Source organism: Marmota monax, unplaced genomic scaffold, assembly GCF_021218885.2.
Source record: "Marmota monax isolate L192 unplaced genomic scaffold, Marmota_monax_Labrador192_F-V1.1 WCK01_AAM20220418_F8-fsc00009, whole genome shotgun sequence".
NCBI lineage: Eukaryota > Metazoa > Chordata > Mammalia > Rodentia > Sciuridae > Marmota > Marmota monax.
Window position 1 is genome coordinate 22,875,444 of NW_026694710.1, and position 8,496 is coordinate 22,883,939.

An 8,496-nucleotide genomic window follows, 5' to 3' on the forward strand; every position below is an offset into this window, starting at 1 on the left:
GCTTGGCAGAGAAGGAATCTGCACACTTCACCCCCTCACATGTCTGGCCTCTCAAGTCAAGGGGCACGGGTGGAAGTCCCTGAGCCCACTGGCCCTGGGAGTGTCTGCACGGTTGAGTCACCTGTCCAGACATACCTGACCCCTGTACCTGAATCCACACATACTTGGGAAGAAGGGCAATTAGGATATTTGAAGAGTGTTCTTAATGTTCCTGTCTTACTCCCAGGTCCCAGTCAAGGGACAGGAAATGTCAGCAGAGCCTGAGGAGGACAGGAGGGCTGCTTTGCTTCGTTTCAGCAATCTGGTCCAGTGGTGTTTGTGTGAGCTGAAATGAGTCGTCATCCTGGGTCCTGTAGGACCCTGCCATAGTGTTGTCGCCTTTGACAAGGGTTCTGGGGAAGAGTGTAGCGATCCCATGAGGCTTTGGCAGCCTGGAGAGGGGTCTGTTTAGGCTTGGACTACCAGGCAGGCTCATTGTGGTGAACGGAACAGAGAACGGGCAGAAAGGACTGAGAGGCAGGACATCTAAGAAGTGCAGTGATAAGAAAGCTTCATCTCGGGAGGATTCAGAATAGCTCCAATTCACCAGCTTTCCTTGGGGATGGAGGAAGGGACATCTAGGACAGTGTTGGGCAGGAGCACTGTGGTTCCTCTCACATCCACAAGGCCCTGTTTGCTATGTGCAGAGCTCTTTATGGTCACAGCTCCACTTGCCACCATTGCCTTAAGGTGCCGGCCCCAGGCGACCTTACTGGCATGAGACTCCATGCCAAGGAATGTAGACTTGGTGCAGAGCAGCCCTGTCCAATAGGAACACAGTGCAAGCCAGTCTGTGCCACCTGCCATCACACCAAAAAGAACAGGTGTGAACTTTAATAAGACCGATTTGACCCAATACACTTTTTTTTTAGCAATATAAAACCTGGCATGTATTTTACCCTGACATGTTTCAGTTTTAATGTTAAATCTTTCAATTACAATAAAAAGCAATCCTACAACAATCCTTGGTTAAATCAAGTGTGTAACAGGAAGATATTTTACATTGCTTTAATTTTAAAACTAAGATCTAGTTTCTCTGTAACCCCAGCCAATTTCGAGTATCCACATTCCTGATGGCTGCCATGCTAAACCGCACGGGAGAAGGGGAAGCAAACTGTAAATACCAGGGCACTTGGTGTGATGTCTGAGCATCTTGACAGGAAGCACTGGACTTTATTTATGAATCTGAAGCTAGGGTGTGCTAGGCTGGGTTTGAGTAACGTTCAAGAAATGCCAGTTCTCTGCCAGCTTTCTGTATTAGTGCCCCAGCAGCCCTATTTCTAGGTCTTTGCCCTAGAGAACTGGTGTTGCTCAGCGGACTTTAAGAGTATCATTTATTTTCCAATCCTACTTGGTCAAACAGATTCTTATTTCTCATTCACACTATATGTCCAACACAGATGGATGAGGGGACTCAGCTCCCCTCATCTGTTAGGGACCTGGGCTTATAGAGGGTCCCTTCTCGTAACTGCACCATCTGGACCACTTGAGCATCTCCATCACTAAGACAAGAGCAAGAGGAGAGGATCCTGCACAGCTAAGAAGCAATGCACAGATGCCCACTCCCAATCACAGTCTCGGGAAGGGGCTACTCGGCGCCCCCATAAGAGTATACAGAGGAGCAGCAGCAGGGATGATGCCCAGCACACATGTTGGAGAAGTATAAATGGTAGTTGTCCACACGGAAAGCAACTTGCCACCTGAGAGCTGTGAAATTGAACATTCTGAGAAGCATTGTTGAAGATATGGAGAAGCAGGAACTTCATCTTTGAAAGTGCCAAACTTGAAGAAGTACTTGATTAGGCTCATGTGCAGTTCCTGGATTACTAATGAAGTAGTGTACCTTTACAAGTGTTTATTGGATATTTGGATTTCCTGTGAATAACCTGCTGATATTCTTCGTCTAGTCTCCTATTAAATTTGTTTTTAAACTTTAGGAAAAAAATATAGACTCTTAAGAACCCATAAAGAAAATTTCCTTTTGGTTTTGTGTTTGTGTTTTATTTTAGAAATCCTTTCCTAACTCTTTCATTATTAAATTCAATATCAAAAACATAATTTTTTTGACTTGACAGTAGGCATATTAACATATAATCCATCAGCTCTACACCTGTTGAAATATTTTGCAAAAGGCTCTAGGTCCAGATATTTTTCTATGTGAAAAAAAAAAAAATGCCTTCATTGTATTGGAGCCACAGTCTCACAAGTAAGCTCCAGGCAGATCGTCACCTTGCTGGCCCAATACCTATTGCCTGGGTGTCCAGGCTCCTCCCTGCCCTAACTCAACCCCAGACACCCAGTTTTCATATTTTTGGGGTCCTATGGCAGGGTCTCTGTGCCACTACATTTCACTGTGCTGTGAGGCTTCAAGCTAATTCAGATGGTAGTTTACTGTTGACACAGATGTACACAAAGTGGAGACATCTCCACAGCAGGTCTCATAAAGGTACATCCACGGCCTTGTCTATTCTTGGCTGTTGGCTCTTTCATATGCATTTTTAAGTCAGATGGTCAAACCTGAGATTTTCATTGGAAGAAATTGAAATTCTGGATGCATTTGCAGAAAACTGGCATTACTGGAAACATAGTGTTCCTGTTCATTCTGTTAATATGTTTGAAGATGTAAAGTTGTTCCAGACCTGTAACATTTTATAATTGGTTCCCTTTATTTGGGGGAAAATACTTAATTTGCAATAACTATAATAAAACCTATAGGTCTCGTAATCAAAGCTCAGAAGAAGGTGGGAAAGATCATATCTGCAGTATGCAAGCGGGTTCAGCACAATTTGGTTCACACACAAATTCAGTATTTTAGACAACTGAGTGACTCCCCAGGCAGCAGGACAGAGAGCGCTCCAGGGAAACGCTCCACCACCTCTTCTGCTCAAGGGCTTCAGGAAAGTCCTGACCACTGTGATATGAAATTGAAATTAAAATGGGTGCATTTTATTTCCTATGCAGAGAAAAGATTAGCATTTTAAAAGAAATCAACATTGGAAAAGAGTTGAGTTTCACCATTTCAAAAACCTATTTTTGTCATAAGTTTTTGGAAGACACCTGGCTTAAGGCAATTCCTGCTCTTTCATAAATTCTTTGAGTTTTTATAGCTACATATATTCAGTTTATATAATTTTGAATTGCTCTTTCTTCTTTTTTAAAAACCCTAATGTAGTGTATCACTTAAATAGATTTTTCTCATGTTGAGTTTATTCCTGGCATGAACCCTACTTTGTCATGAACCATTTATATGTATATACTGCTGAGTTTACAGATCGAAGAATCTTTTAAGTAAGTGATACTGGTCTGTAATCTCCTCTTTAAGTGCTGTCCTTATACTGTTTTATTATTGAGATTATACTATTCTCATAGAATAAAGTAGGTCACTTTTCCTATTTCTGTTTGATGCAAATTGTTTCAGAGAATAGGTATCAGCTATTGAATCAGTAAGTCACTTATCTCACCATTAAAACACTGGAGAGGTGTCTTTAGCCATGTTAATCCAGGCTGCACTGGGCATATGCACCCATTTAGGGGCCTGAGGGCCCCAGATAAAAAGCTAGTTACACAAAGAACTCTGATATCAATAATGAGCCTAGACTAGTCAGAATGATCCAACAAAGCTAAAACCTGAAGTGGTTTAAATAGAGCAAGATGGATGTATCTCCTGTGAAGTCTGCAGAACAGCATCCCTGCCCACCTCACCTTGGGGCCCACGTGTTTCAGATGGCAGAATACAAAGAGAGCTGGAGGCTCCTAATTGCCTCAGCCAGAAGAGGGGCATGCCCCGTCCCCAGCAGGCCATTGCCTGGAATGAGTTCAACAGCTTTAAGTAACTTTAGAGGAGGCTAGAGAGGTGTAGGGGAACACGTGGTATGTTTGGAGAATAACAACTTGCCACATTAACTGTGTAGCCTTGAGCAAGTAACTTAGCCTCTTGGTGCATAAAGCATTAGCCCCACTTTTACAGTCAAAACATTTTCTATCTTGCAGAACTATGATACGAATTCAAGCACTCACCACAGTCTATCTATCAGATAGTGTTAAGTTCAATGAATATTTACAAACTATTCACATCTTCTCTGGGGCAGGTGCATGCCATCTTGGTATAAAACTGAATAGAACATGTCCTCGGGTTGCCTAGGATACGCTACTCAAAGTGTGGTCCTTGGGCCAATCAGATCAGTATCACCTGGTGTATCTTGTAAGAACTAGATTCTCTGGCTCCATCCTGACCTCCTGGATCCCCATTTGCAGCTCCCAGGTGTATTGCAGATGAGAATTTGAGATGTGCTGGCTGCTCCCTCTTCTCTCCCTTCATCTAATAGATTCTTTGTTTTCTTTCCCAAGATCACCTGCTCCTGATGCCTCAGGGACCCCTCCCCCAGCCCCCATCTCCAGGTTAGGGATTAAGTGGTCCCATGGCCTTGCTCTTGCTCTTGCTCTTGGAAAATGAAAGGGAAAAATGCACTCCCAAACCAGCGGGGGAAGAGGTCTACTTTGTTATTAAAGTAAGTAGTGTATGAGAACCACAGGCAATAATTAATAGCAATATGAACCAGAGGTGTGGGGCCGGAGGGGAAGGTGGAAATGGAAGGACAAGAAGCCACGGCCACCAACCTCAGTGAAAAGTCTGTCCAGCCCTGATCACAGTGGAGCTGGACATCTGCTTGTCCTTACATTGCCAGTCGGCTTGTCGCTGGGACTGAGAGCAAGCCTTCTCAGGGCCAGCAGCACAGGAAGCCCAGGACTTCAATGAAGGTGGAGAAGCACCCTTTGCTGTGAACACAAATCACTGAGGATTTCAAAAACGCAGATTCCAGATTCCAATTCACTGTCTGATGATGCCCACGCTGCTGTTCCAGGGACATTTCGAAATCTTAGTCCTCTTCTAGAAAACCAGAAGAGTTTAGAGCCGAGCTATTCACTTATTTCTATGAACCAACATAAGTCAATCGCATCCTCAACTTTGCAATGTACCCTTTAGGACACAATCCACCCAACCCTAAATTCTCCAGTCCTGGGCGAGTAGAGGATTGGGTTTCAGATCAGCCTGCAGGACATCTCAACGAGGTGACAGGGCTGCTCGCACCCAAGATGTCTTCAGTTCACTCCTCTCAAGCCCCTCCTCCAGGGTCACCCCTGAGGATTTTGGTCCTTGAGGCTCCTAATAAGGTAATTTGAAACTTGGATGTGCATCACCTAGGGGTTTCGAACACTGATTTCTAACAAACTCCTAGCAGCAGCCATTAAGACTGTTGGGCCCACGAGGTCTCTAAGATGGTCCCAGGGCAGTGAAACCCTCCAAGGAGTCTGGGCAGGTGCTTCAGGGCTCAGCAGGTGGCCCTGGAGTCCTCCATTCCACAGCCAGAAGAGTCCTGATCAGCAGCTGGTAACTGCTGCTGTCATTTTTGTTTCTAAGAGTTCTGAAGAGCAGAAGCAATTGTCCCCTTTGGGAAACTCCCAATTTAATCTCTACTCTTTGCTTTAGAAATCATGGAGCCACTCAAGTTACTTTAGTTCTTCCACCTCAACATTACACAGATCCTGGTCTTGTAAAGGACTGTGTGTTACATTTAGCGGGAGAAGGGAGTTCTTTTCGGTCTTCACTCATTTTGGTAGAAGCTTCACAAAGAAATCCCTCAAAGGAAATGATTTAGAACTCAAATTTCTCAAATAAAAAAAATTGTCTATTTGCCAGTAATTCAAAGATTCTCTAAAATTAGAATTTATCTACCTGTTCAAATACAATAAGAGCTGAGTTTGAGAAAGCTAAACCTGAGATTTGAGAAAGCTTAACCATAATATTTTAATGAAACAATTATTTTAAAAGCAAAATAAAAATTTAACCTGTAAAATGTATGGATTGGACTATATTGAAATGCTGTTATTGCTATCACCGTCATCAAGCATGAAGGGACCTTATTTCAGTCCCTCTCATTCTCAAATCTGCTCTCTGCTGTGTCGGCTACCGATAAGCAGACATGGTCAGTCCACTGGCACAACTGGATAACTGCGGGATACACGGCCGCAGAGGACCCTCTCCACAGGGAACCTGGAAGGTACCAATGCCTCTATGCAGACCCTCTGCATGAGCCCATCCATTTCAGTGGGGAGGAGTGAGTGGCACTGGGCTCAGGTAGTGGTCCAGTGCTGTTCTTGGGGAGGGTCCTTGGGGGCATATCCCTACTTCATGACACCCCAAGGACTGAAATACTTAGGCTCCCCCTTCCACACTGGCTGCCATTTGGGTTTGGAGATCAGAGGATGGCAGAGAAAAAGGTTGGGCATACATTACTCCCACCTCCTCATCACAAGGCTCCCTTAGGACTATCAATGTTTCTTTCAATATCACAACCAGGGCAGAACTAGTTCTGTAGAGTAGAAGTTTATCCAAATTTTGAACAGTGACCAATGTATCACAAGTAGGAGAGAAATTATAAACAAAGACAAGAATAGGCACGTAGGGAACTGAGAAATGACCTTCAAGATAGCTATTTGTCTCTAAGTTCAACAAACAGATCCGTTTTCACTCGTTCATTCTCATGTTTCTTCAAGTTTATTGAATACCTACAACATCTCAAGCATTGCTGAGCATTAAGGATGCAGTGGCCAAGACAAAAAGAGGAGCTGTACCTTCATGAAGTTCAAATATTAATAGAGACAACAAAGCATTTTATACCAATTTAAAGCATTAGTCCTTTTTCTTTTTTTTTTAAGAGAATCTTTAATATTTATTTATTTATTTATTTTAGTTTTCGGCAGACACAACATCTTTGTTTGTATGTGGTGCTGAGGATCGAACCTGGGCCGCACGCATGCCAGACGAGCACGCTACTGCTTGAGCCACATCCCCAGCCCAGCATCAGTCTTTTTTCAAAGAAGATTTTTGCACGAGATTAGAACCAGGAAATGTTTGCAGAGTGACCAAGAGGGAATGGTGACTGATTTCATACACGGTGTTGTTGGGGGTGACCTTTGAGCAGGCATCTGAAGAAAAGCAAGTGGATGAGGTGTGCAGGTATTGGAGTCAGAGCGTCCCTAGCAGGGAACAGCGAGCACCAGGCTCCTCTGGCTGGCTCCTCTGTGTTCTGTGATTCTCCCTGCGAGAAGAAACATTTAACAGAGGATTGGCCTTGGGCTCTCCATTCCAGTAGCCTTGAGGTCCTGTCACAAAGCACCTTTGTCACTGCTGCACACCACCTTCCAGAGGGGTGGGAACTGCACCAGGAGACAGGAAGCTACATGGACCGATTTCACTAATGACGATGAAAATGGAAGGTTTTCTTCTGTCCACTCCATCATTTCCTGGGCACTTGTCAGCACTCAGTCATCATTGCTCTGGCTATACGCAGGGACACTAAATTTTTCAGAGACATCAGTGGCTTGTTTATTAAGGAACTTAAGGATGCAAAAGATGCTACTTGTCTCCTTCCTGGCACTGTTACAAAAGTCCCCAGTTGTCCTCTTCCTCCCCCTGTGGATTTTTGACCGGGCTAGAGGGCCAGGCCTGCCCCAGGGGCCGCTCAGTCCTCACTCTGCTGCAGTCTCACTACCTGTGGTTCAGGTGAACTAACAAGGCCTGGAAGCTCAGTGCTCCACTTGAGGATTTCCACTTCCACCCTCCATGTTGTGCTAATTGCATGAGTCATCATTACTTGGGCTCCTTAGACTGCCTTTGTGCCCACAGGGAGCTCAGTTTGAGAGAATTGTGTCTTCTTGGTTTACCCACCATGCTGAGCTTCATCCCATCTCTGAAGCCACCAGCTGCATGACTCCGAGACCCTTTCCATCTTTACCCTCCAAGGTCACATCTGGACCATGAGGGGCTAGGTGAGTTCATCTCCAAGGCCCTCACCGTGACTTACTCCCTCTTAATCTCTATTTATACTTCATAATTTCATCAGCTTGTATTTTTCAAATGTGGTGGCATTGAGCAAGTTGGCGGCCTCTTCCCAGTTCTCTAGGTATCATGATTTTGTTCCAATTGATGTTTAAATTTACAGTGATGAGCAAATCAACAGGCACCCAAGTACTTTGTAATTATCCTCAAAGCGTTGAGGGCAATGCTAAATAAAACCATCCTCTGTGTTATTCCTCTGATACCTCATTAAGCATTTCCAACTCATTAACACTTGTTCCTCTTTCACTTTTCTTCATCACCCAGACTTAGGTTTATGCTGTAATTCTGTGGCCACTCAAGGACTGAGTAACTGAACCATCACCTGGTCAGTTAACACCAGAACGGCTCCAATTTAGTCAGTTGGCCAAGAGCCAAATTATCTGTCCTCTACAAGGGGGACAACGACCATACAAAACTGGTGGCAGAATGTGAGGATTTATTTATTCACTTGACAAATATTAATCCACTGTTTCCCCTTTGGGGACTCCTTTGTTGACAGTTAATTTTTGTGGATTCTAGAACACCTGTGCAAGGTTCTATAGATGGCAACTGGAGAC